The following is a 25,667-nucleotide window of genomic DNA, read 5'->3' as shown; positions in this document are numbered from 1 at the left end:
CAATTATCAGTACTGGGGTTTATGTCAAGGCCGTCTCTTGTAAATATGAATCAACACACCTATAGTTAATTCTTTCATCCATCCAACAATCATCGACAGTCAGCCATGAGCCAAGCACTCTGCTAGGCGTTGAGGAAAATAGCAGTGAATAGGACAGGTCAAATGTATGGAGTATTGACAACCCAGGAAGTACCCCCAAGCCTCGGTGTCCATACTTTCTATTGAGACTTCATTAGGTAGGTTTTATTGATTGAATCTTTGACCACATAGTAATTGAACTCCACTCTCAGCCCCCACCCGTCCCCAGTCAAGCTGAGATCACATAGCTCAAAGCAACAATCCTCTAATCACATGATTGGTCTTTCTGACATGACCAGTCCTCACCATGAGTCGCCTCAAGAGAATAAACTATGAGATGCAGTCCAAGAGGCTCCCCATAAATGACAAAGACCCTCTTATCAATAAGGAAATTCCAACAGTTTAGATTATCTCCTAGGACCCTGGACAATGGCCAGAGCTCTTGCTAGACAGTGTGAGAAAGAACATCAAGAGCAAAGGACTAGAGTGGAATTGGGATTGGGATACTACTAGAACCAAAGTTCAGAGAAGCCAACAGATAGCAGAGAGAGTGGGCAGGACTAGAGACATAGGGAAAGCCAGATCAGGTGAAGAGTCACGGCACAGCTAAGGAGTTTGAATTTTATTCTAAGTACAATGGGAAGCCATTGCATTATTAAAAAAGAGAATACAGTGTGAGTGGCACCCCTGCCTCCTATCTCCCCGTGCATCTGTCCTCCTACTATTTTCAATGAGTACATTTTCTCATGCCGAACTTTTCAAAGGTTCTCCTTCCCCTTTGGACTAAAACCCCAGCCCCACAGCAGGCACCTGATGATGCTGTCTTGAGAGTCATCAGTGCGGGGGTCATGAATGAACCTTTCAAAATGGAGGACAGTGCTATCCATGGAGGTTTAATATGCGTGGGTGCTACTCTAAATCCTCCCCAGATGACTTAAGATACAAGTGCTGGGTTTATCCCCACCCTAAAGATGAAGAAACAGGGACATCAAGTAGGTAACCGGCTTCAGGTTTCGTGGATAATGACATACAGAGACAGAGAGATAAACCCAGAACTAGTAAACAACAAGCCATAGTGCCTGGAATACACTAGTAGCTCTCTAGGCAAATCTATAAAAGAAATTTCTGTTCTTGGGAATTCCTAATGGCAGCAAGAGGTGACATATTAGCCATGAGAAATAGATGCTTCATGCTGAGGCTAACTAAATCAAAGATATCGATTTCTAGGTGGTTGCACACCCTTACTGCATGCAGGACACTGTATTAGGTCTTTCAAAAGATGAAAAAGATGGGATCAAGTTCCCGAGCAGGAGAGTGAGTGGGCCACGATCACTGTTAAGAGAATGGTGAATCTAGTATAGTTTTGTCCTGTGTCCAGGACTGTGTCCGATGTAATGGCAGCCTTCACATCAGTTTGCACATGTTGGTGCCTTTCAGATACTGAGTCACAAAGCCATCTAATTTAGGAAACAAGAAGAGATGAGTAAAGAGCTCCCAGAGAAGTCCAAGCCCATGCTCAAGGGACAAGAAGGTTAAAAAGAAGAGAGTATTTTCTCTGGCGTCCCTCTCCGTGGACACATCCTTGTGAAGAAAACGAGGAAGAGCAACCAGGCTGGTGCTGGAGATGAGTGAAGAGGGCACCAAGGAGGAGAAGGGAAGGCAGACAGGGCACAGAAAAGGCCAAGAAATGTCCGGCTCTAGTCAGGGAGTGCTCACCTCTCTTTTTTTCTATTACAGATTAGAGAAAAGCCCTGTTCTATGCCAGTGAGTGGCCATCTAATTCCGAAGGTCTCAGGTCCAAGACTCCATAAAAAAAAAGGTCTGAGTGTTCTTTCTCCATCTACCAGCTCCAGAGAGTGGCCTGGCTTGGAGGGCCATCGATGGAGACTCAGCGAGGATCCACGCAGCATCATAACCAAGTTCTGCACCATCCCATTTCACCACCTGCACCTTTTTCTTTACAGCTTTAGAACTTTTTTTTTTCTACTTCTTTTTTGTTTTGTTTTGGTTTTTTTAGGAAGATTAACCCTGAGCGAACATCTGCTGCCAATCCTCCACTTTTTTCCAAGGAAGACTGGCCCTGAGCTAACATCCATGCCCATCTTCCTCCACTTTATATGTGGGATGCCTGCCACAGCACAGCTTGCCACGCCAATGCCATGTCCGCACCTGGGATCCAAACCAGCAAACCCCAGGCAGCCAAAGCAGAACGTGCACACTTAACCGCTGCGCCACCTGGCCTGCCCCTCTTTCTGCTTCTTAAAGGCCGCCCCACCCACTTCCTCTCTTGGATTTTTCTACTCCTTAACATTTTCAGCACCATAGGCCTAAAGGTACAACTAGAAAGCCTCCATTCAAGTGACATTCAGTCTCAAGCGGGTTATGTGTATCTTAGAGGAGACCTGGAAACTCCGTCCACCCAAGCACCTCTCTTTTCAGAGCAGAGGGACCACTTCATAATTGGTTTCCCCACAGAGAACCTTAGAAAGGAGGGATAAATAAAATCTTGCAAATTGTCTTTTTAAATAGCTAACATTTATTGAGCATCTACTACCAAGCACTGGGAACAGGTCTGAGTGCTCTACATATATTCTCCCATTTGTTGATCCTCACAATAGCCCTAAGACGTAGGTGCTTTTATGATGTCCATTACAATGGGGGAAATTAATCCACAAAGAGAGTAGAAACCTTGTTCCAAATCATACATCGCAGGGGTGGTGACACTAGGATACAAACCCAGGGAGTCTGGTCCCACACTCCCCTGTTCATATGGTGTGAGGTTGGAATAGACCTACCTGGATTCTTTTTCCTTAACATGAAGAAGGCCCATGACTTGTTCAAGCTCACGCAGTTGGTTAATTCAGACTCAAGAGGTGCTGACTCTTCTTCCTTCTCTACTTCCCGATGTGAATTTTCCCCAGGGGTTCCTGGGTCCACTTGTCCCTCTACATACGCTCCTTGGAAAACATACTTGTCAATTACTCCCATATTCCTATCTGGAATTCTTTCCCAAGCTCCACTTCTACCAGCCCCTAAAGTTTGTCTATCTGAATTGTCCCATGGCAACTCAGACCAAGTTAAACTCAGTATTCTCCCAACCCCTCCAATACCCTACTACTATTTTTCCTCCTTGGTATTTGTGTTAATGGCACCATCACCTACTCAATTGCCCACGCAAAAACGTCTATGATCCAGTGCTCCACTTTCTTTATCATCTCATTCTAATCAGCTAGCCAATACTATCAGTTCTTCCTTCTAAGTGGCCTTCAACTCCATCTTCTACTTTCCCTGCATTGCTCTGATTCAGATAATCCTTTGTAATTTATAGATTTTTCTCTTGTTATGGCCTCATTTATGCAATATGTATTTCCTAAGTGCTTTTCATTTGCTAGTCCATAAGGAAAACTAACCAGATGCAGGGATAACGAATGAACGGGGAAGACTTACAGGAGAGGGCGGTCAGGGAAGGTCTTTCCAATATACGACATTTAAAACAGGACACAGTGGACAGGAAGGGACAAGCACATAAAGTCCCAGATCTTCCCTTGTTCCATGCAGAGTTACGGGCAGATACAAAGATCTCAAGGTGGGAAAGATCCAGACTGAGGAACTGACAGGAGGCCCATGTGCCTGGAAGGGGCAGTGTGAGTGGACCTGGAGATGACAGGAGATGTGGTGCAAGAGGTGAGCTGGGGCCACATCATGGATGCATTCCAAACTGTGATGATGTCTTTGGCTTTATTTTAGGTGTGATGGGAAATCACTGGGAACTTTTGAGCTGGGGAGGGACATCATCAGATTTATGTTTTTTTTAAATGTCACTTCGGCTGCTGCTGTGTTGAGAAAACACTATAGAGAGGCAAGATGGGAAACAAGGAAGCCAGTCAGGATGCTACAGAAGGAATCCAGGCAAGATTTCATGATGGCTTTGATGGAGACAGTGAAAAGTGGTTGTTGGATTTGGGATATGTTTTGAAGGAAGGGCTGAAAAACCGTTGCTGATAGGTCCATATGGTAGATCATGCTTGAGTTTTGTGCCCAAGCAACTGGGTGAACAGTAGAGAATTTCTAGAAGGAAATTAAAAGTTTCCTTTTGGACTGGAGTCACGTAGGCATTTGGATGTATGCATCTGGAGTGCCTGGAAGATGCTGGAGCTGGAAATTTGGGAGTTATGTGCGCTATTGTGATGTTTAAAATCCTGGGATTGGATGAGATTCCTTAGAGAGAGTGTTTACAGAGAAATGAATAGAAGTTAAAAGTTCTGAGCTCCAGTCCCCCTCCCCCTTCCAACATTCAGAGGATGGGAAAAGGAAGATCTAGCAAAAGAGACAGAGAAAAAGTAACCAGTGGTATAAGAAGAAAATTCCAGAAGGGTATGTATCCGAGAATCCGAGGAAAGAAAATATAAGAAGAAGGAGGAAACATCAATATCAAATGTGGCTGAGAGTTTGAATAAGGTGAGAACCGACAATTGATGGAATTTCACAAAATGAAGGTGAGTGCTGAACCTCTATGAGAAACAAATAAAAAATTGGAGACATAGTGAGGATTAGGCTGGTTTTACTCCTAGGCCAGGCAGGAACACCCTGATCCAGCAAAGCTTGGCTTTGGCTTGGCTCCTTTGTGTGGGCTCCAGATGAACCACCAAAAAGAAGGTTTCTGCTTTGGAAACTGACGTATAAATATATATAAGAGGAAAGAAATTAATTATAAAGAATTCTCTGAAACATAAATAGAAAATTAAAGGCAGATTTGAGGGCTTTCAGAAGGAAAAACTGACAGTATTTTATAGGTTTTCTCTTTGAAGTGGTATTATTTGCTTCTTTGTTTGTCTCAAGATTGAGTTCCTTGACATGGCAGGGACTGTATGTTACCCTCTGTGAGTCCTAAGTATCCAGCACATAGGAAAACTGTCCACTGAAACAGCCTGTAAAGGGAGCTGACTTTCAGTGATGTTTGTATTGATCAGGCTAACCGTATAACAGTATAGGCTAACTGTTGGAACAAAAACCCAAACATCTCATTAGGTAAATATAATAAAAGTGTATTTCTCTGTCTCTGCAGAGTTCAGGACAGATCATATGGGAAGGCGAGGGCTCAGGTCCACACAGATTTTTCTAGGGGCCTCACTCTCCTCTGCATTCAGACAGCATATGAGGGAAAAGGGATGGAAATATTGTGCGGAAGTTTTCTCATGGGCCAGGCCTGGAAGAGGCCAAGTCTTTTGCTGGGTCCCCAAGGGAAGCTGGGAAATGTCTTCTTGCTGTGACTCCAGGAGGAAAAAGAACCAGCATTTGGTGAACCCATACAGTTTCTCCAATGTGACTCTTCTAAGCTATGAGGTCCTGGGAAATCTGTTAAATATGAGTATTCTTAGATCAGAGAACCTATACAGTTGGCGGAAAAGCCCTGGCCATGTAGCCCTCCACCCGATTCCCTGGGACCTCAGGCTGGCAGAGAGGGACGGCTGCAGGCTCTCCACAGGACCTTCCCCATTCCTTCACTCTACAAACATTATCAAGCACCATTTGGAAGCCAGGGACTGACAGGGCTAGACAGTGAGAATGCAGTGATGACCACACATAGTCTCTACTTTCTCAGCTCTTGGTCTAGTAGAGGAAAGAATATGAAACTAATAATAACAGTGCAGTGGCACGTGAGGGATTTGTACAAAATTCTGCAGGAGAGGAGAGGATGGGGTGGGAAGCGGGTTTCCTGATCAGACACCCCTGCTCCAGGGACCTGGGACCTCAGGATTTCAGGAATCTGCATCATCTCCACCTTGTGGAAGTTTCTGAGCTCTCCCACTAGCTCTTTGAAACCTGTTCTTGAGGACGTTTGGGGAGATGCTTATCACTCTAGCTGTTTCAAGAAGGAAGGAAGAAAGGGGACTTCATGGGTTAGGGTCAGCTTCTTTTTTCCATCTTTCCCAGTCACTAAGGGTCCCGGGATGCCAGAGTTGACCTGTTGTCTCTTGTCTCTTGCTTTTTCAGCAGCTAATGTGACTCTAGCTCCTGACACTGCCTACTTTCAACTCTTTCTGTCTGAAGATTGCCAAAATATGACGCAGAAACACACATGGGAGGATCTTGAAAAACCTAGAAGGTGTTTTCTGGACGCTTGTCTGTGACTGCTGGGTCACAGTCTTTTTCCTCAGGGAGAGACTACTGGGAGAAGGTGGCCACAGGACTTACTGGGAGCTTGGGGTTTGTGACCAAAACACAGAAAGGATGTGGGGAATCACAGAGTTACATCCAAATGGATTCTAGGCCTTGGAACTGTATGCTAATAAGTATCAAGCTCTCCCCTCCCTGAGGACCTTCCTCTCCCTGAGTGAGCCTCCAGCTCAGTGGGGATTTTCTAGGACTATGAGGCTGGGGATGTCTCCTTCTGTAGTGTGGTTGATGGGTCCCACATCTACACTTTCCCCCAGGCCTCTTTCTCTGGGTTGCTCTCTCCTTTCTTCTACCTCTGGTTCTATCACCCAACTTCTGACTCTCTTCCACTGAGGCCATCAGTCCCCAGACTTTCTCTCAGTTGAACCTCCATGGGAGAACTGGGCACTGTAGTTGAGGAGCCCCTTCTAGAGACAACAGTCCCAGAGTTCCACCTGATCCAGAGGTGGAAATGGCGTCCCTCTGACCTTTATCATAGCTGAAGTCATTTCTTTCCCATTTCTCCATGGAAGTGACTAAAGTAGGGAAGAGTGTATAATGATCCATGGCTGGGTGGTGCAGAGGGCCAGAAAGGACTACGCAACCCTACAGAGTCTGTCTGGTGTTGCCACCCCACATGGAAACTGGAAAAGGACTCAAAAGACAAGAAATACTGATGGAAAGACTAAAGACTAGTGGCCTGGAGAGTGATCTCTGACCTTGATCTCCTTGATCCTCATAAAGAGAAGAGAGGCCAATGCCCACAAGCAGTGGTTGTCTTGAATGCCTGCACAACAGAACCACAGCAGGAAGCTGGATCTGGAAGGGGCTTTGCTGTTTCCACAGTCTTTTCATTCAAGGACTTTATTTCATTTTGACCCACATGTGACCCTTGGAGATATTAAATAAAGTGCACAGAGAAAAGTCACTTCTCAGGTCACCTGTTGGTCTGGGACTTGATGCTACATTCAATATTGTTACATCCAATGCCGTAAAGTTAAGAGATACAAAGTGTTGTGCCCGGAAACCCACTATCTGAAGTTCAGCATCTAAGCTGGAAATCAAGGCTGTTTTTCTGTGCAAAGTAACTTGGATCCTCCAGACAAGAATGGAGTGGTTCATTCTTATTGATATGATTTCCACCAGCAAAGATTTTGACAGACTCTGAGTTTTCGGTTTTTTTATTTTTCTTTTTCAATTATTTTATTGAGGTCATATTGCCCTGTAACTGTGGGTAAGGTTCAGGTTTTCATTATTATATTGCAGTTTCTATATAGACAGCATCATGTTCACCACCAATAGCCTAGTTTTTATGAGTCACCATACATATGTGCCCTTCTATACCTTTTGCCCTGACCCCCACCTTTCTCTCTGGTAACCACCAATCTGTTTTCCTTATCTATGTGTATGTTTATTTATTTTCCACATGAGTGAAATCACACGGTATTTCTCTTTCTCTGTCTGATTTATTTCCCTTAGCATAATACTCTCAAGGTCTACGCATGTTGTAGCAATTGGCAAGATTTTATATTTTTTTGTGACTGAGTAGTATTCCGTTGTATCTATACACCACATCTTCTTTATCCATCCATCCATGGATGGACGCTTGGGTTGCTTCTATATCTCGGCTATTGTGAATAATGCTGCAATGTACATAGAGGTGCATAAATTTTTTTGAATGATTGATTTCATGTTCTTTGTATAAATATCCAGTTGTGGAACAGCTGGATCACATGGTATTTGTATTTTTAATTTTTTGAGAAATCTACATAGTGTTTTCCATAGTGGTTGTACCAGTTTGCATTCTCACCAGTAGTGTATGAGGGTTCCCTTTCCTCTACATCCTCTCCAACACTTACTTCTTATCTTGTCAATTATAGCCATTCCAATGGGTGTGAAGTGACATCTCACTGTAGTTTTGATTTGCATTTCTCTAATATTTAGTGATGTCAAATGTCTTATCACGTATCTGTTGGCCATCTGTATACATACTTTGGAAAAACGTCTGTTCATATCCTGTGCCTATTTTTGATCAATTTGCTCATTTTTTTTGCTATTGAGTTGTATGAGTTCTTTACATAACTTGGAAATTAACTTTTTGTCAGATATGATTTGCAAATATTTTCTCTCAGTTGACGGGTCATCTTTTCATTTTGTACAAGGTTTCCTTTGCCTTGCAGAAGATTTTTAGTCTGATGTAGTTCCACTTGTTTATGTTTTCTTTATTTCCCTTGCTTGAGTAGACATGATATTCAAAGACATACTGCTAACACTGATGTCAAAGAGAATACTGACTATATTTTCCTCTAGGAATTTATGGTTTCTGGTCTATGTTCAAGTGTTTAATTCAATCTGAGTTAATCTCTGTGCATGACATAAGATAGTGAACAGCTAATCTTTGAAAAAGGAGCCAAAATAATACAATAGAGAGAGGAAAGTCTCTTCAAAAAAATGGTAATGGGAAAACTGACAACCATGTGCAGAAGAATGAAAGTAGACTGTCAATTTTTAAAAAGAAGTTTCTCAGTGAGTAAGAAAGCAGGAAGCACTCAGAGAAGAGGGTTGTTTTGCTCCTTTGCAGCTGCAGCATGACCTTTGGAAAAATATAGATTTGGTTAACTATGTAATTGACTTTATCACATATGTCTGTAATGTCAACCTGATGACCGGCAAGAAAGAGTGTTACATTCTGAGCTAACTTCTACATTCCCACCCCTCTGTAATATAATGCCCACTTTCTTATTTTATTTTGTCTCTGAACTTGATCCCATACTTCTCCTCAGCTTCCTTCAGAAGGATTTTATGCCTGTTCTTCAAGCGATTTGTGAGCCCTACATCCCAGAGGTCCTCCGGAACATTGATTTCCTTCTTGTGGTATCAGTGAAGAAGAGAACACTTCTCTCAGCAGATGCCAGGGGATGGACAGAAGGGCCCTGAGGCAGTGCTTGTTCCTATCTCAAGCTGTTCCTGAGAGGCAGTCCTGGAACCTCCTGCTTACACAGCCTCCTGGAAGGAGCCTGACTCTTACCAGGAGTGGCCAGTTACCTGGGGTCAGACTGTTAATATCTTTGGGGATAGCGAGGCATTTAGGAGCTAGAGATACCCAGATAGATATACCCCACTGCTCATTTTAGAACACGTAACTGAAAGGCCCTCTACATTTGGGTTTCAAACACAGCATTGATACCTTAACATTTCAGAACTATGTTCTTTTACTTGATAGGTGTGTTGAAGTATCCAGGGGAAAGTACATTCATGTTTGCAACTTACTTTAAAAGGCATCAAATAAATAAATAAGGATTGAAATACATAAATAAATAAGGATGCATTGGGCAGGAACAGAAGGATTGATTACAATAAAGCAAGTATAGTAAAATGTTCACTGCTTAATCTAGATAGTAAGTATATTTGATTTTCATTGAAACAGTCTTTCAACATGGCTCTATGGTTCAAAGGTTTCATGATAGACTGTTGATAGTGAGGGGTGGGTAGGGAAGAATTGTATTTTCCTGCTGATAACAGAGGCCAGAAGTACCACTGGCTTAAACAAAACAAGGGTTGTTTTCCCTCTCACGTAAAATGAATTCAGAGGGCAGCAGTCCAGAGCTAATCTGCATGCCCCAGCCTCCTTCTGTCTTTATTCTCTGCCATCTCAGCATGTAGCTTCCATTCTCAAAGTTGCCTCATGGTCATGAGATGGTCGCTCACTCCAGCTCCAAGGACCATATTCTAGGCAAAAGGAAGGAGGAAGTAGGAAGAATATGAACCTCTCTTGAGAAACATACCCACCTACTCCCACCTACAAATCACTGGTTCAAACTTAGTCCTTGGTCTCTCCCATCTATAAGGGGGATGGGCACGTGCAGGATCCCCCCCAAATTGGGTTTGATTGCTAAGAAGAAACAGGGACTAGATATTGCAGAAGCAACAAGCCATGTCTACCATGTAGCTTAAATTCAAACTGTTGGAATGTAATCAAATTCCATCAGCCAAGGTCACATCAAAACCTTAGGAGATTTAATAAAGTATCTTGGGAGGCCACAGGCAAGACCAGTTAGTCCCAAAGATACCTTATAGAAATAGCCTTCACAGACTATTCAGAATCTGGCCTCAGAGAGTAAAGAATCCTGTGGGCAGAGTAGAAACAAATACACATGAAAATGTTACAGACTAGTTGCCCCAAGGAACTCAGGGTGGGTTTTTCCAAATTGTTTTTTTCCCCTTTTGTTATGTTAAGAAGATACTATCACGAACTACCCTAAACAGACTAAGCCTCACCACAGGAGCTGGCCTATGACCTTTGCCTTATTTTTAATGCTAAGATCTCTTGCCGGAGTCCCGCCCCTGCTGAGTCCAGGTTCCTGAGGGATGGACGGCGTCAGCGCAATGAGGGAAATAAAGAGGACGTGAGACTTGGGTTGGTGTTAGCAAGTCCAACTTTACTGAGCACAAGTGTCGTTTTCATATTTTTCAGGATTAGTACAGAAATAGCTCTACAAATATTCTCAGAGAGATAAGGAAGTAAAAAAACGAGCACAAGAATATTTATTAGCATTCCATTCTATAGAGCATAAGGTTAATGGTAGTCTTCTCCACAATTAACTAGTGTTTCTTGTCTCTAAGCTAAAAGAGATAGGTACCTAGACATCTGTTGTAATTCATGGTAAAGTTAAATCAAAGAGAGAAGGTCCAGGCCTCCGGACAGGACAGCATTCCATCTGTTTACATCCTGGGGGAGCCATCCCTGCCTCCCTCAATCATTTATGCCATTAGTGTAGATGGTTAGTGGGAACAAAAGGCAACTCCAGGGTATCTTATCCCCAGGGCTATTTGCGTTCTCAGCGGGTAGTTAAACATCTTTACATTCCCGCGCCCCTTAGGGCGTGAAAGCATTCCTTTGTCTTTTAGGTTGCAGAGCTAACAGTCCCTTAAGCACACTGCCCGGAGAAAATATCATTTTGTTAGTAAAGTAAAGGGCTGAAAAGCTAAGCTAAACTATATATCTACAAGAATAAAAAACAGAAATAAGTATAGACATAACCTTGATAGAAAGCATGCATATAATTCAGAAAATATCAGGGATGTCAGCCGGCCATTCTTCACCGAGGGGCATCCCTGCACCCCTCGGCCCTTCTACTCAGCAATTATTTATTATTTATTGCTTTTAGGAGAAAACCTCTATAACATTTTAACAGAAAGCAGAAGGTCAAGAATAACATATAGATACTTCTTGATCATCCAATTAACCAGCAAACTTGGAAGGACGATGCATATATATATTTAGACAAAGAAGTGGAGGGAGAAGGAAACATTAACCAGACAGAGGCCATAAACCTAACTCGACATCTTATCTGGGCAGGAATCTTTTCTGCTTGTCTCAAAAGGGACTGTGTGCTCCTCCATTAATTAACTGCATCAAATGAAATTAGCTCTCAGAAAAATATCTTGAAAGTTACCTGCAGGTGGTCACGTTCTCTTACTATACCTAATTTTCCCGGGAGGTAGTGCCTCCCAAGCAGCCACCCAAAGGAGGCTGGAGGTTAAGAAGAGAAAAGGAATGAAGGGCAGTTAGAAGCAGCACAGGTTTCAGAACTATGTGAAGGGCCGGCCGGTTATTCTTCAGCAAGGGGCGACCCTGCACCCCTCGGCGTTAATCAGCGGGACCCTGTCAAACAGCCGATCAAATGATGTAGCCACGGCTCCTGGCAATCTCTCCAGGAGGAGCTTAGGCCTTATTACCATCCCTGAAGTGTATGTGGAAGCTTGTTTTCCAACTGAGTCTGTGCAAGCAAATACCCACTTCTCCCTTTTGAATATTTATTCACCATCTGAAATAAAAAGTCCCTGCTTCTCTTTGTCCGGGGATGCCATGATTCTGGAAATGATTCCACATGGTCTGCTATTTGCTACAAATATACCTTTGTGAGACAACTACTTCTGGGGAAGAGTCTGATTTAACTTGCCAGGAGGGAACCCCCTTTGGTTCCAGTAACAAAAATACAAAGGTAGCATAAATAAGGCGCAGAGGGTGAAGGAAGCTGCTCAGCAACACTCCAAATAAGAAAATTCTGAAAAATATAAGACACGCCCATCAGTCCCTGGCAGCACTGCCTCTGGACACCTGAGAATTACATGATTTGCTCATGGATCTGAGACTAGAGTTTCACAGGTGCTGAAAAGGTGGAGTGGATCTGGTTTTCTGTCTGTTTATACTTCCATTTGGCTCTCTTTTAAAAGACATCCTGCTCCATGTGCCCATCTACATGTGCACAGATGTCAGCAAATGACCACAGAAACATTTTAATTAATGCACATCTTCCTTTCTTCTCACATTAAAATCTTATAATTTTTCTGCTTAGTTATGCTGATAATCTATTATGGTATAAAAGACATAAAACAGGTGTAGATAATGAAATCCTGATTACACACAAACGTACACATGAATGATTCAAATAGGTAAACACAGAGAGACACAAACAGTGAGGGGATTAGGGCTGGAATTTTTCTTCATCTGTACAGTCCGATACAGTTTCAGTTTTCATTCTATGTTCCTTACTATTGTCTGCCCAGCAACTGATGAGAAACACCTCTCTGAGCCAATCAAAACTAATTCTTCCAAAGAGGGACTCTGTTACTGTTTCTCACAGTGAGAAGCCTTTCTTTCTCTTCCCTTTCTTCCAGAGGAGCATGTTAACTATAATGCAGAATTATTAATTCCCTTCATTCCGTGGGCTGTGATTTTCAGATGGGAATGCCATAGGGTAAGTGGGGGAAATTGGTAAAAGCCAGGGCCACAGGCCCTGGAAGGAGAGAGGCTAAAATGCTGAGAGTGAGTGCAGGGAAGTCCTCACCAAGAGAAAGGGGGTTGGTGCTTGTCTGTGTGGTGAGGAGATGGGGGTGTGGGCAGGAGGCAGTGCAAAATGTAGGGACCTGCACTGGGAAATTTGGTGGGAGAGAGACAACCTGAATGAAGAAATTTGCCAACTACGTTTTCTTAGGAACTTACTGTGGTCAGAAAGGAAAAATAGACTCTTAGAATCTCTCTTGGTCATCTCTGGGAATGTATTTTTAAGAGATTTTAAAACAAGATGTGTCCTAAAGATTTATATGTAAAGATGTTCCTTACAGAATTATTTGTAATATAGAAAACTCCTAACCAACCTCCATATACAACATACGTATGCATATATAACTGTTGGAGGATGGCTAAATGACACAGTGTCCAATCATGAAGGGATTTCCATAAAGTCATTAGCTCTTTTAAAAAAGAGCATTTTATTTGTAATTGTATAATTTTAATAAAGAGCTTTTATTTGTAATTGTAAAAAACTTAATCCACTTTGGATATCTAAATTGTATCTACATTTTGCTATTGTAGATTTTACTTTGATGAACAGCCTTCAACATAAATCATTGTGTTAACACCTTATTTTCCCACTTTAAGAGTAATTCCTACAAGAGGAATTTCTGGGTCAAAGGATGAAACATTTCCAAGGTACTTGGTATTTATATACAGCCAAAATACTTCCAGAAACATTTGCATTCTTATGATATGAAGTATATGATTACCATTACATATTATTTAACTTTTGTTATTTTACATTTTTCTCCGTTATAAATAGATTTATAATTAGGACCAAAAAGCAATAAATATCCTAAAAAATAAAGTTTATTACCCACTCTGAGGACAACAGAGTAACTGTACCTGTAATAATAATAGTACTCTTGTCCTCTCTCTAGCAGCATAGACAACAATTTGAAGAGGACAGGATGTACTCAAAGGCAATATTTTGTCTGGGGTTCCGTCCAGGTTTCAGACCAGGGTCTGAAGGAGTGCCAGCTGCACAGACTTCTGTTCCCTTGTTCCCCGGGAAGTTCCCAGATTTGCAGGTACCATGACTGGGGACCTCATGCTGGTTTGTTTTGGAGGAGTTGTTATTTTCTGAAAAAGTAATATGTTACAGTCACTATAATTATTTGTAACACTTATTAATTGTTCACTAGCTTTGAGATTTAGAAGTGGTGGGTTCAGCCTCTGACTGACTCCAGAGCCTCCACCAAGGAGTCTCATTGGATCTTGACCAGAGTCTTATGGAGTCCTGATTTGAACTTAGTGACGGCCATGGGTTGAGGCTTAGAGGAGTCCACAGTGTTGCTCCAGAAAAGGGCACACCCTCAAGTCATTTGTCAGCATCCCGTTCCACCTGACGTCTTCAGGGAAGGAGAGGATACATGATGGGAGAAAACCAGGGAGAAGGGAGGGACTATGTTCGAAGATCTCATTCCTGTCTCTGAGTGATCCACCTCGGCCTACTCTCAGGCTCTCCACTATCTAGGGATGCAGCCAAGTCTGGGGATGTTAGGATGGAAGCCAAGCTAGAACTCCAGCTAGAATCCAGCCTTGCCAGCTGGCAAGGGCTCCACACTTCCCTTATCACAAATGTTCACAGTGATGCCACAGACCATGCCTGAAAGACGGTAGAGGTGCTTTCTGAGCCAAGATACAGTTGGTAGCACTGGGCAGGGTGTGGGGAGTTACAGGGGCCCTGCCTCTGAGCTATGAGAACCCCAGCACTTCATAGAGGTATGACTTTGTTGGGCTGCTGTATGCTCCTGGCCTGACATATTTGCCCTTTCTTTGCAAATGCCAGCTCTTATATCTCTGCTTCATATTTCTCTAGCAGTGGAAAGAATAAGACCAGGGAACTTATCCATTGCTGGTGAGCCCAGAGGCCATCAGTTAAGGAACACCTGGGGAAAGGGAAGACAGGAAATGAATAATTTCCTTCTCAGAGATATTTCTTCTCCAAAGAACAATTGTGGAAAGAGTTCACTAAGGCACACTGAGTAGTAACACTCTTACATGCATATCCAGGACATACTTGCTCCTTGAAACCACTTCATTGAAAAATAGGAATAAATACATTAATATAGGCAAGTCCCAGTGGCAGCATATGACGCTGCGCACTGCTCCCTAAGCCAGACCAAAACAGCATGTCATTATAACAGCAGACACTTGTCTTCGCAAGACTCCACCTCCCCTCCTGTTGGATGACAACCATTTAATCTGATCATTTTAACCTATTTAAAATGCTAGGGAGTATTAATGGGTTAATATATTACCCCTCATCCATTCACTCATTCAGTAAATATTATTGAGAGTCTCATGTGAACCACTCACTGTTCTACAGGGTTGTTACACATCAGGAAACAAAATTGATCAATATCCTTTCATGTGGAGCTTCCATTCCAGCAGGTGGAAACAGATAGCAAACACATGATATGTTAGATTATAAAAATTCAATGGGGAAAAGAGAGCAGGCTCAGGGGGATGGGAGCAGTTTGCCATAATCCTGTGGTCAGAGAAGGTCTCAGAGGAACCAATTTTAGATGAAAGAGTTGAAGGAGGTGAGGGAGTGAGTTTTGTGGATATCTGAGGGAAGAGGGTTCCAGGTAGAGGGAAGAGTGAGGGCCGAGGTCCTCTGTCCTGGTCAATTCACGCACCAGCAAGAAGGGCAGTGTGGCTGGAACAGACAAGGATAGTAGGGGAGATGAAGTGAGAGATGCAAGTCCTGGAGGGCCATGCTGGCCATTGTGAGGACTTCAGCATCTACTCTGAGTGAAATGGGAGTTATGGAAGGTGCTGAGCAGAGCACTGACATGATGTGACTCAAAGAATGTTCTGGCTGTTGTTTTAAGCATAGACTGTATGGGACGCAAGTGGAATCAGGGGACCCAGAGAGGAGGGTCCTGCATTAATCAGAGTGTGATGGTGGAGGCTTAGACCTGGATGTAGCAGGGGAAGTGTGGGAAAGTGGAAGGATTCTGAACATATTTGGACAGTACAGCCAAGGATTTCCTGATGGATTAGGGATAATATATGTAAATTCAACCCTACATACATAACATTTATATGTTAAATGTGTGTACACTTAACATTCCATGTTTTCATGGATGATTTTCATGTTGAGCTCAAAGGTTAAGAGACTCCCAAGCAGACATTTTGGCAGAGGAGGATCTTGAGTCACCACACTAGTGACTGTGTGTTTCACCCTGAGTCGACCCTGGGGAGGTGGAGGTTTGATGTGGAATTTGTCATCTTCCAAGTCATAGTTTTTGCCTGACTCTCTCTGGCATTTCTCTGCAGCACAGATGAAAACGGCAAGTTCCCTAGACATCCCTCTGCTCGACCTCCTTGTCTGCCTCCTCCTGGTCCAGCTGCTTACCCCTTGCTCAGGTAGGGAGCATTCTACTTGTATGTTTCTGAAGCAGACAATTACCTATTAGTGCCCAGTCAGAACCTCAGACAACTTCTCGTACCTGGAAGTCCCATCCAAAACAGAAGGTGTGCATGTCATTAAGACAAATTATACTTCTGTTAGGATCCTGTTTTTCTCTGAGTTTTTTGTACCTCACCCTCTCTACCTGAGGCCCACCTCCCTTACCCTCATGGTCCAAGTATCTCTGATGGAGTTTCTCCTTTTAATGACCAGCTCAGTTTGCTGTGATTGGACCCCTTGAACCCATCCTGGCCATGGTGGGTGAAGACGTTGATCTGTCCTGTCACGTGTCCCCCAAGATGAGCGCAGAGAGCATGGAGCTGTTGTGGGTGAGACCCAACCTTAGGGAGGTAGTATATGAGTATGCAAATGGAAAGGAAATAGAAGACCAACAGATGGCAGAGTATTGAGGGAGAACTTCGATTTTAAGAGATGGCATCACTGAAGGGACATCTACTCTCCGAATTTACAACGTCAGACCCTCTGACACTGGAAACTACCTGTGTTATTTCCAAGGCGACAACTTCTATGAAAAAGCCATGGTGGAGCTGGAGGTTGCAGGTGAGCCTCCAGGTTTTGTTCTGAGCTCTTTCCTCTGTGGTTCTGAGGGGGGCAGATGAATATTTCATGCTCCAAATCCACCTCAGAGCATCCTGACTAGTCACTAGTATCTGCCTCCACTGCCTTCCCTCTTTGTTTCTCTGAAGCCCTCGGGAAAGACACAGTGCTTCCTCTAGGAAGAATCACTCCTGTACTCTAACTTATCAAGTAAAAAGTCTGCCATGCTGGCCACCAGGTCCTAAACAGGGAAGTGGAAGGTTGGGGACTGGAAGAATAGAAAATATCTCCTTAGTGATGGCACACATTTGTTTGGGTTCAATTGTGTTCTAGATAGCTTCTGTGGTCCCTCCAGGTGCATGCTCCTATGGGTCATGATTGTGGTTTGGACAGTGTTCATGATTTTCTCTATGTTCAAACACAATTGCTGAATGATCTTGTCTTTGTCTTGACCCATCATAGTGACAAAGTGCTCTTATCTGATGTTGATGCTCCATGAAACTGCTTATGTTCAACAGGAGAACACAGAGTGCAGGTCAATGTCCAGATGTTGAGGGTTGCACTTCTCTTTCTCAGGGCACTCTCTTGCCCTATAGTTTCTGACTGGGTTTGGTCAATGGGAGCCATAGCAGAAGATGGAAGGAGGGAGAGAGGAGAGAGAGGTCAAGGTACTTATTCCCCTGGCTTTCTCCCCACAGGACCACATCTAGCTGGCTGCATTCCTTTCCCGAAGATCATAGCTCCTCTTAAGAAAGCCCTCTCTACTGGACTCTCTTCTTGTAGGTCTTCAGGACAGTTTCCTCTCCACCTCTGTTTGCGTTCAGGGGTGGGTGGTAACAGCTCCACTGTTCCTGGCCATGGGGCATTGCTCTATCCTGTGTAGTTTTCCCCTCACCACCACCATGCATTTGTAAACAGCTGCTTGATGAAACCCCTCAAGAATTATCTAATGAGAATGCGCCATCCAATTCCTTTTGGGCCTCTAATTGATACAGTAGGCTCAGAAAAATCAGACTCATTTATCTTTCCACAGAGCTGGGTTCTGACCCTCACATTGAAATGAAGGGTTATGAGGGTGGAGGGATCCATCTGGAGTGCATGTCTACTGGCTGGTATCCTCAGCCCCAAATACAGTGGAGAGATGCCAAGGGAGAGGTCATGCCAGCTGTGGCAGCACCTTTGGTTGAAGATGGAGATGGCCTGTATGCAGTCACAGCATCTGTGATCGTGAAAGGCAGCTCTGGGGAAGGAGTTTCCTGTCTCATCAGAAATCCCCTCCTCAATCAAGAAAAGACCACTGGGATTTCCATTGCAGGTCAGTACCCTGCTGAGCCTCAGGTGTACTGTGCTGAGCTGTGGCCACTGAAAGAAGGAGGATGTGTGATTCTCTGTTGCTGACTCGGGTCTCTGCAGTGAATATAAGGCACAGAACAGGATCCAGAGCCTTCTTCTATCTCTGGGAATGTTTCATTCCCCCATAAAGCTGTTTATGTTACAAATTCTTCATGAGTATTTCCTGTGTGTCAGAAACTGTGACAGGAAGTGGGAATTGGGGGAAAATGGTAAAGATCAGACCCTTAAGCAAACAAATGACAAAACGCAGAAAAAATATGTGCTATTAACATCTTAGAGAAAGTGCTAATCTGCTTAAAATATAAAACAACCCAGTAGAAAAATGAACAAAGTTCACAGAAAAGGAAATAATACATGAGAGACGATGTCCAATCTCACTCAATAGAGGCATGTGTACTAAAACATTTTCCAGGGGCTGGCCCAGTGGTGTAGTGGTTAAGCTCATGTCCTCTGCCTTGGTGACCCCAGGTTCCCAGGTTCAGATGCTGGGCACAGACCTACACACCACTCATTAAGCCATGCTGTGGCAGCAGCCCACACACAAAATAGAGGAAGATTGGCGCAGATGTTAGTTCAGGGACAATCTTCCTCACCAAAAATAAAAGAAGAAGAAGAAGAAGAAGAAATAAACATTTTCCACTGGCCAAAAATAAAACAAAAAACCTGAGGTGGCGGGTCATACGTTCTGATGGCAGGATTTTCGGGAGACAGTCACTCTTAGATATTTGTTGATCTATTTTTGATCTAAATTGGCCAGCTTCTACTGGGGGTAATATAGCAGAATTTATCCAAACTACTTATTTATTGACCCAAAAATCCCACTTCTGGAAATTTATCTGACAGACAGACTTGAATTTGTATGAAATGACACATGCAAAAGTTTATTTCTTACAGCATTAATTGTAATAGCAAAAAATTAGAAACTGTGCAAATATCCATCAACAGGGAACTTTTATGAAATGGAATATTGCACAGCTATGAAAGAAAACACAGACATTCTTTCTGTATTAATTTTGCAGGATCTCCAAGATGAACAGAAAAAGCCAGATGCAGAGCACATTGTATAGAATTCTATCTTAGGTGTAAAAGAGAAAAAAATAAAAAGATATTTACATTTTTAAAACTTAATACACACTTGCATAGCATTGACTATGTGTCAGGCATTTTGTAAGCATTATTTTAATCTTTTAACCTTATGAATTAGGTGCTGTTGTTACCCCATGTTACAGATTAGGACACCAGGAACAGAGAAGTTAAGTAATTAGTCCAAGATCCAAGATCATACTGCCTATCAAGTGGAGGACCCAGAATTTGAATGCAGCCCCTCCAGCTCCAAAGTTCACATTCTTTTTTTTTTTTTTGAGGTAGATTAGCCCTGAGCCAACTCCCGCCAATCCTCCCCTTTTTGCTGAGGAAGACTGGCCCTGAGCTAACATCCATGCCCATCTTCCTCTACTTTATATGTGGGACGCCTACCACAGCATGGCTTTTGCCAAGCAGTGCCAGGTCCGCACCAGGGATCAGAAACTGTGAATCCCGGGCTGCTGAACCGGAACGTGCACACTTAACTACTGCACTACCGGGCCGGCCCCAAAGTTCACATTCCTAACCACCATATTAAGCTGACTGATGAGAGGCTAATAAATGGGGGGAGGGAGGAGGGAGTGGATGGGAGACTAGACAACTTTTTATATATTTTTTTTGTATTTTGTATTTCATGTAAATGTAACCTATTGGAAAATTAAATTAGAAAAAAGTATGATTTTCATGTTCAACTAACTCATATTCACATGTGTGCAGCAGACAGTTCAAAGCAAGTAATAGCATTATGTTATTGTAAGAGTTTACTGAAGTCTTACCCAAAGTTCCCTGAGACTTTAGAAGGAGAAGGATCATTTAATGTCATGAGATCAACTCTGTGATCCCCACCCTGGAGGTGAGAGGCTAAAGCTCCATTCCATTGCAGACCCCTTCTTCTGGAGAGCCCAGCCCTGGATAGCAGCCTTCGCTGGGACCCTGCCTGTCTTGCTGCTGCTTCTCGCAGGGGCTGTTTACTTCCTGTGGCGACAAAAGAAGGAGAAAGAGGCTCTATCCCAGGAGAAAGAGGCTCTATCCCAGGAGAAAGAGGCTCTATTCCAGAAGACAAAGGCTCTATTCCAGGAGAAAGAGAGAAAGAGTGTGGAAACACAAACAGCACTGGCAGAAAAGAAACAGAAACGAAGTGCAAGAGGTATCTGACCAGGGAGGTAACCTAAGGCCCTGGCTTAGGGGAGGGAGCCCAAGGACATCACCCCCTCCCCACCCCGCATACCCACTTCTGCTTTGTGTCATTAGGAAGGTTTATGCTCCAGAGGTCCTCTCCGCTCCATCACCATAACAGCATATTTTTTTTTCTGCTTATTTTCCAGAGAAGCTCCTGCAAGAATTCAGTAAGTTCCAATTCTCCAGGGACCCACACATGTCTTGGTACCCCTGCTGTAAGTGTCTTAATGACTCTTGACATTTCTTCTGTTGCAGAGAAGAGAGAGTTCCTGCTGATGGCTGGTGAGTGGCGCTGACACTTTCTCTGAATTCCAATCTAACACTGTCTACTGGGATATGTCCCAGCCTTTGTGCTTGCCTCTAAAACTGCCCAGGGCTGAGAAATATCCCTGACCCATTCAGGGATGGGAAGAAAGAAGGGTGGCGTTCAGAGGGTAGCACAGGCAAGTCTTGTTTTTTTAATGGAGAAAAGAGCCTCAATCTCTCTCCAGGATGGGCCCACAGACTCTTCAGTCCAGCAGGCACCTCAGAATATCCAGGAGTGCACTGCAAAGGAAAAGAGGATGGAGATGGAACTCTCTAGATGTAGTGCCTTCCCTATGCTGGGAACCTCCCTAATTGCTTTACATAATCCATAGGCTGCTGAGAAGAAAACAAAGAATGTAAGATTTAAATGAATGAGAAAATCAAAGGAGAAGGAGAGAGAAAAGCGTATTTTAAAAAAGGAATGCTCACAGTGGCTCAGTTCTCATAGGTTTATTAGAACTGCTTTTAAAAAAACAGTATCGGAAATTTCTTCATTAAGTTGCTCAATTCTTTTCAGAAGTATGCAGGACATAATACAGCTTGAGAGAGATGGATTCCAGTGCACATACACAGTCACATGTACACACAGCAACACCTGTGCCCATGAATGGGAGTGTAGACACATACAAAATAGATCTGCCAGGCCTCAACTGGGAAAGCACTAACACGGTACCTGTGGTATTATCAGCATGCAATTGATGTTTTCAGACTTGATATTTAGGAGGCGAGGAGAGAATTGAACAGGCAGAGGGAGAAGGTAGGAAGGGTGGGGATGTGAGCCAAAATGAATGATTAGATGGATGCAAAAGAACAGAAAGGAAATAACCCAGAAATGACATTGTTCGGGTGACATCTCTACCTTTCTTCATTGTAGGTAGAGAGAAGTCTCAGGCCTATGCTGGTAAGTGACCCTGATGTTCTCTGAGTTTCATGGATAATGTGCACTAAGCATGTAAACCATTTCTCTGCTGTGTGACCCATTGGCATTCCCTGAAGGAATAATCAGATCTAGTCCAGAGGCTCCTTTTCTATGGGGAATACCAACACTGCTTTTCTGGAGCCACAGAGGACCTTCCAGATACAACCTGCTGGTACACATGCTCACACCCTAGCAAAGGCTGGCCATGTCACCTGCAGCCCCAGTATGATGGAGGGAAGGAAGTCCACCATTTTTGAGAGATTGTATGGCTGATCTGGCAGAGGTACAGATGAAAGAAGCTGGACATTGCAAGAGACTGAAGAAAATGAGGGAGAAAAGGCTTAGTGAGGAGAAGGAATGGGGCAAGAACAGAAATAATGCCCTTTCTTTATCTACATTTCCTGCCTTTCAGAATGGAAGACGGCCCTCTTCCAACCTGGTGAGTGAATCCCTGTGTGTTCCCTAGGACAACAACCTGAGGGACCATAATCTCCCTTTTTCTTCTCCAACTCTTGAGATTCTGGGAGGAAAAGTCTCCATGACTGGGAGAGTTCCGAGTGGGTGACTTGAGGTCCTGGTCTCAAAGGTATGCCCAATCTCCAGGGGCTTCCTCCTGAGAGCCCAGGGAGCCAGGGAAGATTGCTCTCCTGGGATCCACAGATCTTTTTGGGAAGGAAGAGGCATAAAGGGTAGACTGAGGGAAGGAGAGGCAGAGTGAACTAACACTGCAGGGAGAGGGAGGATGTGGAATGACCAAGGAGAGACGGCAAAGCACAAAGATCTTTGCTTTTCCCAAGCTTCTTATGCCACTTCCTGCTGCTGTGTGTCCCCAAGTTACTTAATGTTTCTGTACTTTAGTTTCTTCATTTTTTAAGTGGTGATTATAATTCTTATTATGTGAGAGTTGAGGTAAAGACTAAATGAGGTAATTAATGTGTATTGGTCAAAAGCCAACAAGAAAGAGATGGCATGTTCAATCTGGGTGGTTGAAGAAGGTTTAGAAGAGGAATTGTTTACTAAGCTGGGATTGGGGTTAAGGGAAACCAACAAGGTAGGGTGAAGTGCCCCAGGGCTCACAATAGTGGGGAGCTGTCACCACCCTAGGCTTGAAGGAATAGGGAGAGGGAGCAGTTACTGGAGCCCAAGGAAGCTGTAGCTCGAGGACAGGCTGCCTGAGAGGAGTCATGCCTTTGTGAGAGCATCACTATCTGACATTGGCAGGGAGGAAGTGGGGGAAATAAATGCTGTGCCTGTCTTTTCTTTCTCCTCACAGTATTCTGCTAATACCTCCATTGGCCAAACCCAACAGGTAACCAGAGGCAAGGGAGCCCAGTGATGTTGTTCATAAAGGACAGATTCCTGGGGCCCAGAAGAGGGTAGAGAAAGGAGGAGAGTGCATCTGGGAGCACAGAAAGCCCCCAACATGGCCTCTAGCACAGAAAAGGCATGGAGTTATTATACCATCAGGAACTTCCTCCATGCCTGGCCCTGGGCTACTATAAAACATGTATTGTCTTTTTTCTACCCTACTGATTAGTATTTTTATCCCCATTTTTCAGGTAAGGAAATTGAGGCTCAAAGATATTGTATAGCTTGAAACTATGGAGAAAAGAGACAGCATAAGAAGAAAAGTCATTCAGCTCATGAGTGATAGAGCAAAGACTGAAATGTAAATCTATGTGCATACAAACAACAGGTGGGCATAGTCATTTTGGGGAGGAAAGTAAGAAAAAGATGTAAGAAGGGAGCCAATGGAGATGTCAGGTTAGGCAGCACTCTTTCCCACTGAGCTAGGATTCCTGGGCCTTTCTTTGGTGTTGCTGAAAGTGTCATATTCAGGGCAGGCTGGGGACATCTGGGTCTGTACTTAGACCTCCTCAGTCACACCCAGGTCTTGAAGGCTGAGGCTCTGAGGTCTGGGAACAATGACTGACCTCATGGTCCATCCCCAAACTTTCTGCAGCGGATGTGATTCTGGATCCTGACACAGCAAACCACATCCTCCTTATTTCTGAAGACCGGAAGATCCTGAAGTTGGCAGACAGTGAACAAAATCTGCCCGACAATCCTAAGAGATTTAATACGCGTAACTCTGTGCTTGGCTGCAAGAGCTTCATGTCAGGGAGACATTTCTGGGAGGTGGATGTGGGGGTCAGGAAAGGGTGGTATGTTGGGGTGTGTAGGGAGAACGTGGAGAGGAAAAAACAGGTTTCTATGGCACCCAAGAATGGATTCTGGATTATAGGGCTGTCAGATATGAATGAATATCAAGCTCTCACTGACCCTTTGACCAAACTGGCAATTCTCAATCCTCCTCAAAGAGTGGGGATTTTCCTGGACTATGAGACTGGTGAGGTCTCATTCTACAATGCCAAGGATGGATCTCATATCTACACCTTCCCACACACCTCATTCTCCGGGCCTCTGTACCCTATTTTCAGACTTATCGGATGGGATGACACCCCCTTGACCATTTTCCCAGCACCGACATGAGTAGGGAGTTCCCCTGTCAATGACTTAAGGTCTGACCTTTCCCTGGATACCCCAGTGAACCTGGGCCCTGCTGTTGGGATTGGGGACCCTCAGGCTAAAGTAACATCCTTGTTTCCCCTGCCCAGCCTGGAGCTGAGGGCCTCCTCCTTAACAGCAACACATCACAACAATAAAATACTTACTAAATTCCCACACTGTGTGAAGCACTTCACTAATATTAATTCCTTATGCCATATGACAGTAGAGTTTGATGCCACTTTATTGTCTCCGTTATATAGATAAGGAAATGGGGGTACAGAAAATTGATTAATTTTCTAAAGCTGATTCAGCAAGTGAATGACAGCTGGAATTTGAACAACAATATCTGACATTTACAGATAAAACATGTGCTTGGTGCTGTGCTAAATGCTTTAAGTGAATTTCACTCATTTAATTCTCACAACAACCCCGTGAAGTAGTCTCATTTTGAGAATGTGGAAACTGAGGCAGGGCCAAGTTAAGTAACTCATGTAATTCATATAGAAAGCTGTGCTGCTAGGAAAGGTTAGGCCCTTCTCCCACCCCACCACCAAGCCTGTTGTTCCTTTCTAGCCCTATTGCCCCCATGGTGAGGGAAACATGTGCATCCCTGAGGTTCCCTTTCCATGACACCGCATGTTAAGGATCATTGTAGGTGACTACAGAGGCCACACCCCACTTGATTCCTTCAAGGTGGATTGTCAGAGCCATAGGTCCAGCACTTCACTGGATTGTCTGAAAGGTGACGTGGTCCAGAGAATGAATTCACAGGGACCGCATCATACAGGATGTGAAGGGACTAGAGGCCAAACTCTTAACTAATAATGGGCACATGTGTACCCACTCTTTCAATGTGATGCGTGATCATGGAGCCAGAACCAATCCTCCTGCTAAAAAGTTCTCCAGGAAGCCTACCTTAACACCTAAAGATTGTGTGTGGGATAGGAATTTGGGAGGAAGGCAGTTAGATGAACTTTAGTGGTATTTCTACCACACTGTAGAATGCTTCTCCAGGAAAGAGAAATTTCCACCCCTGATCACTTATTGATGTTAATGGATGTTCCTGTCAACTGATGGATACTGGAGGAAGGCTTCTTTTCATTATCATCACTGTTATTGTTCACCACTGTATCCCCGCTATCTGGCATGTGGTTGTCAAGTTACATTTGGTGAATAAATTTGTTAATAATCTTCAATCTTCCACTGAGCTTTTTCTAGCTTTTAAGCCCCTACAGTTTACTCAC

At 43.7% G+C, this 25,667-nt stretch overlaps 1 pseudogene; it reads left to right on the top strand.

Annotated features, from left to right (window-relative positions):
* The first annotated feature begins 12,889 nt into the window (after window positions 1–12,889).
* LOC123288465 (butyrophilin subfamily 3 member A1-like) lies at window positions 12,890–25,614 on the top strand (annotated as a pseudogene).
* The last annotated feature ends 53 nt before the right edge of the window (window positions 25,615–25,667 follow it).

Source organism: Equus asinus, chromosome 8 (genome assembly GCF_041296235.1).
Source record: "Equus asinus isolate D_3611 breed Donkey chromosome 8, EquAss-T2T_v2, whole genome shotgun sequence".
NCBI classification, from domain to species: domain Eukaryota; kingdom Metazoa; phylum Chordata; class Mammalia; order Perissodactyla; family Equidae; genus Equus; species Equus asinus.
Note: the sequence above shows the minus strand (reverse complement) of the source record. Positions and strands in the feature narration are given on the sequence as shown.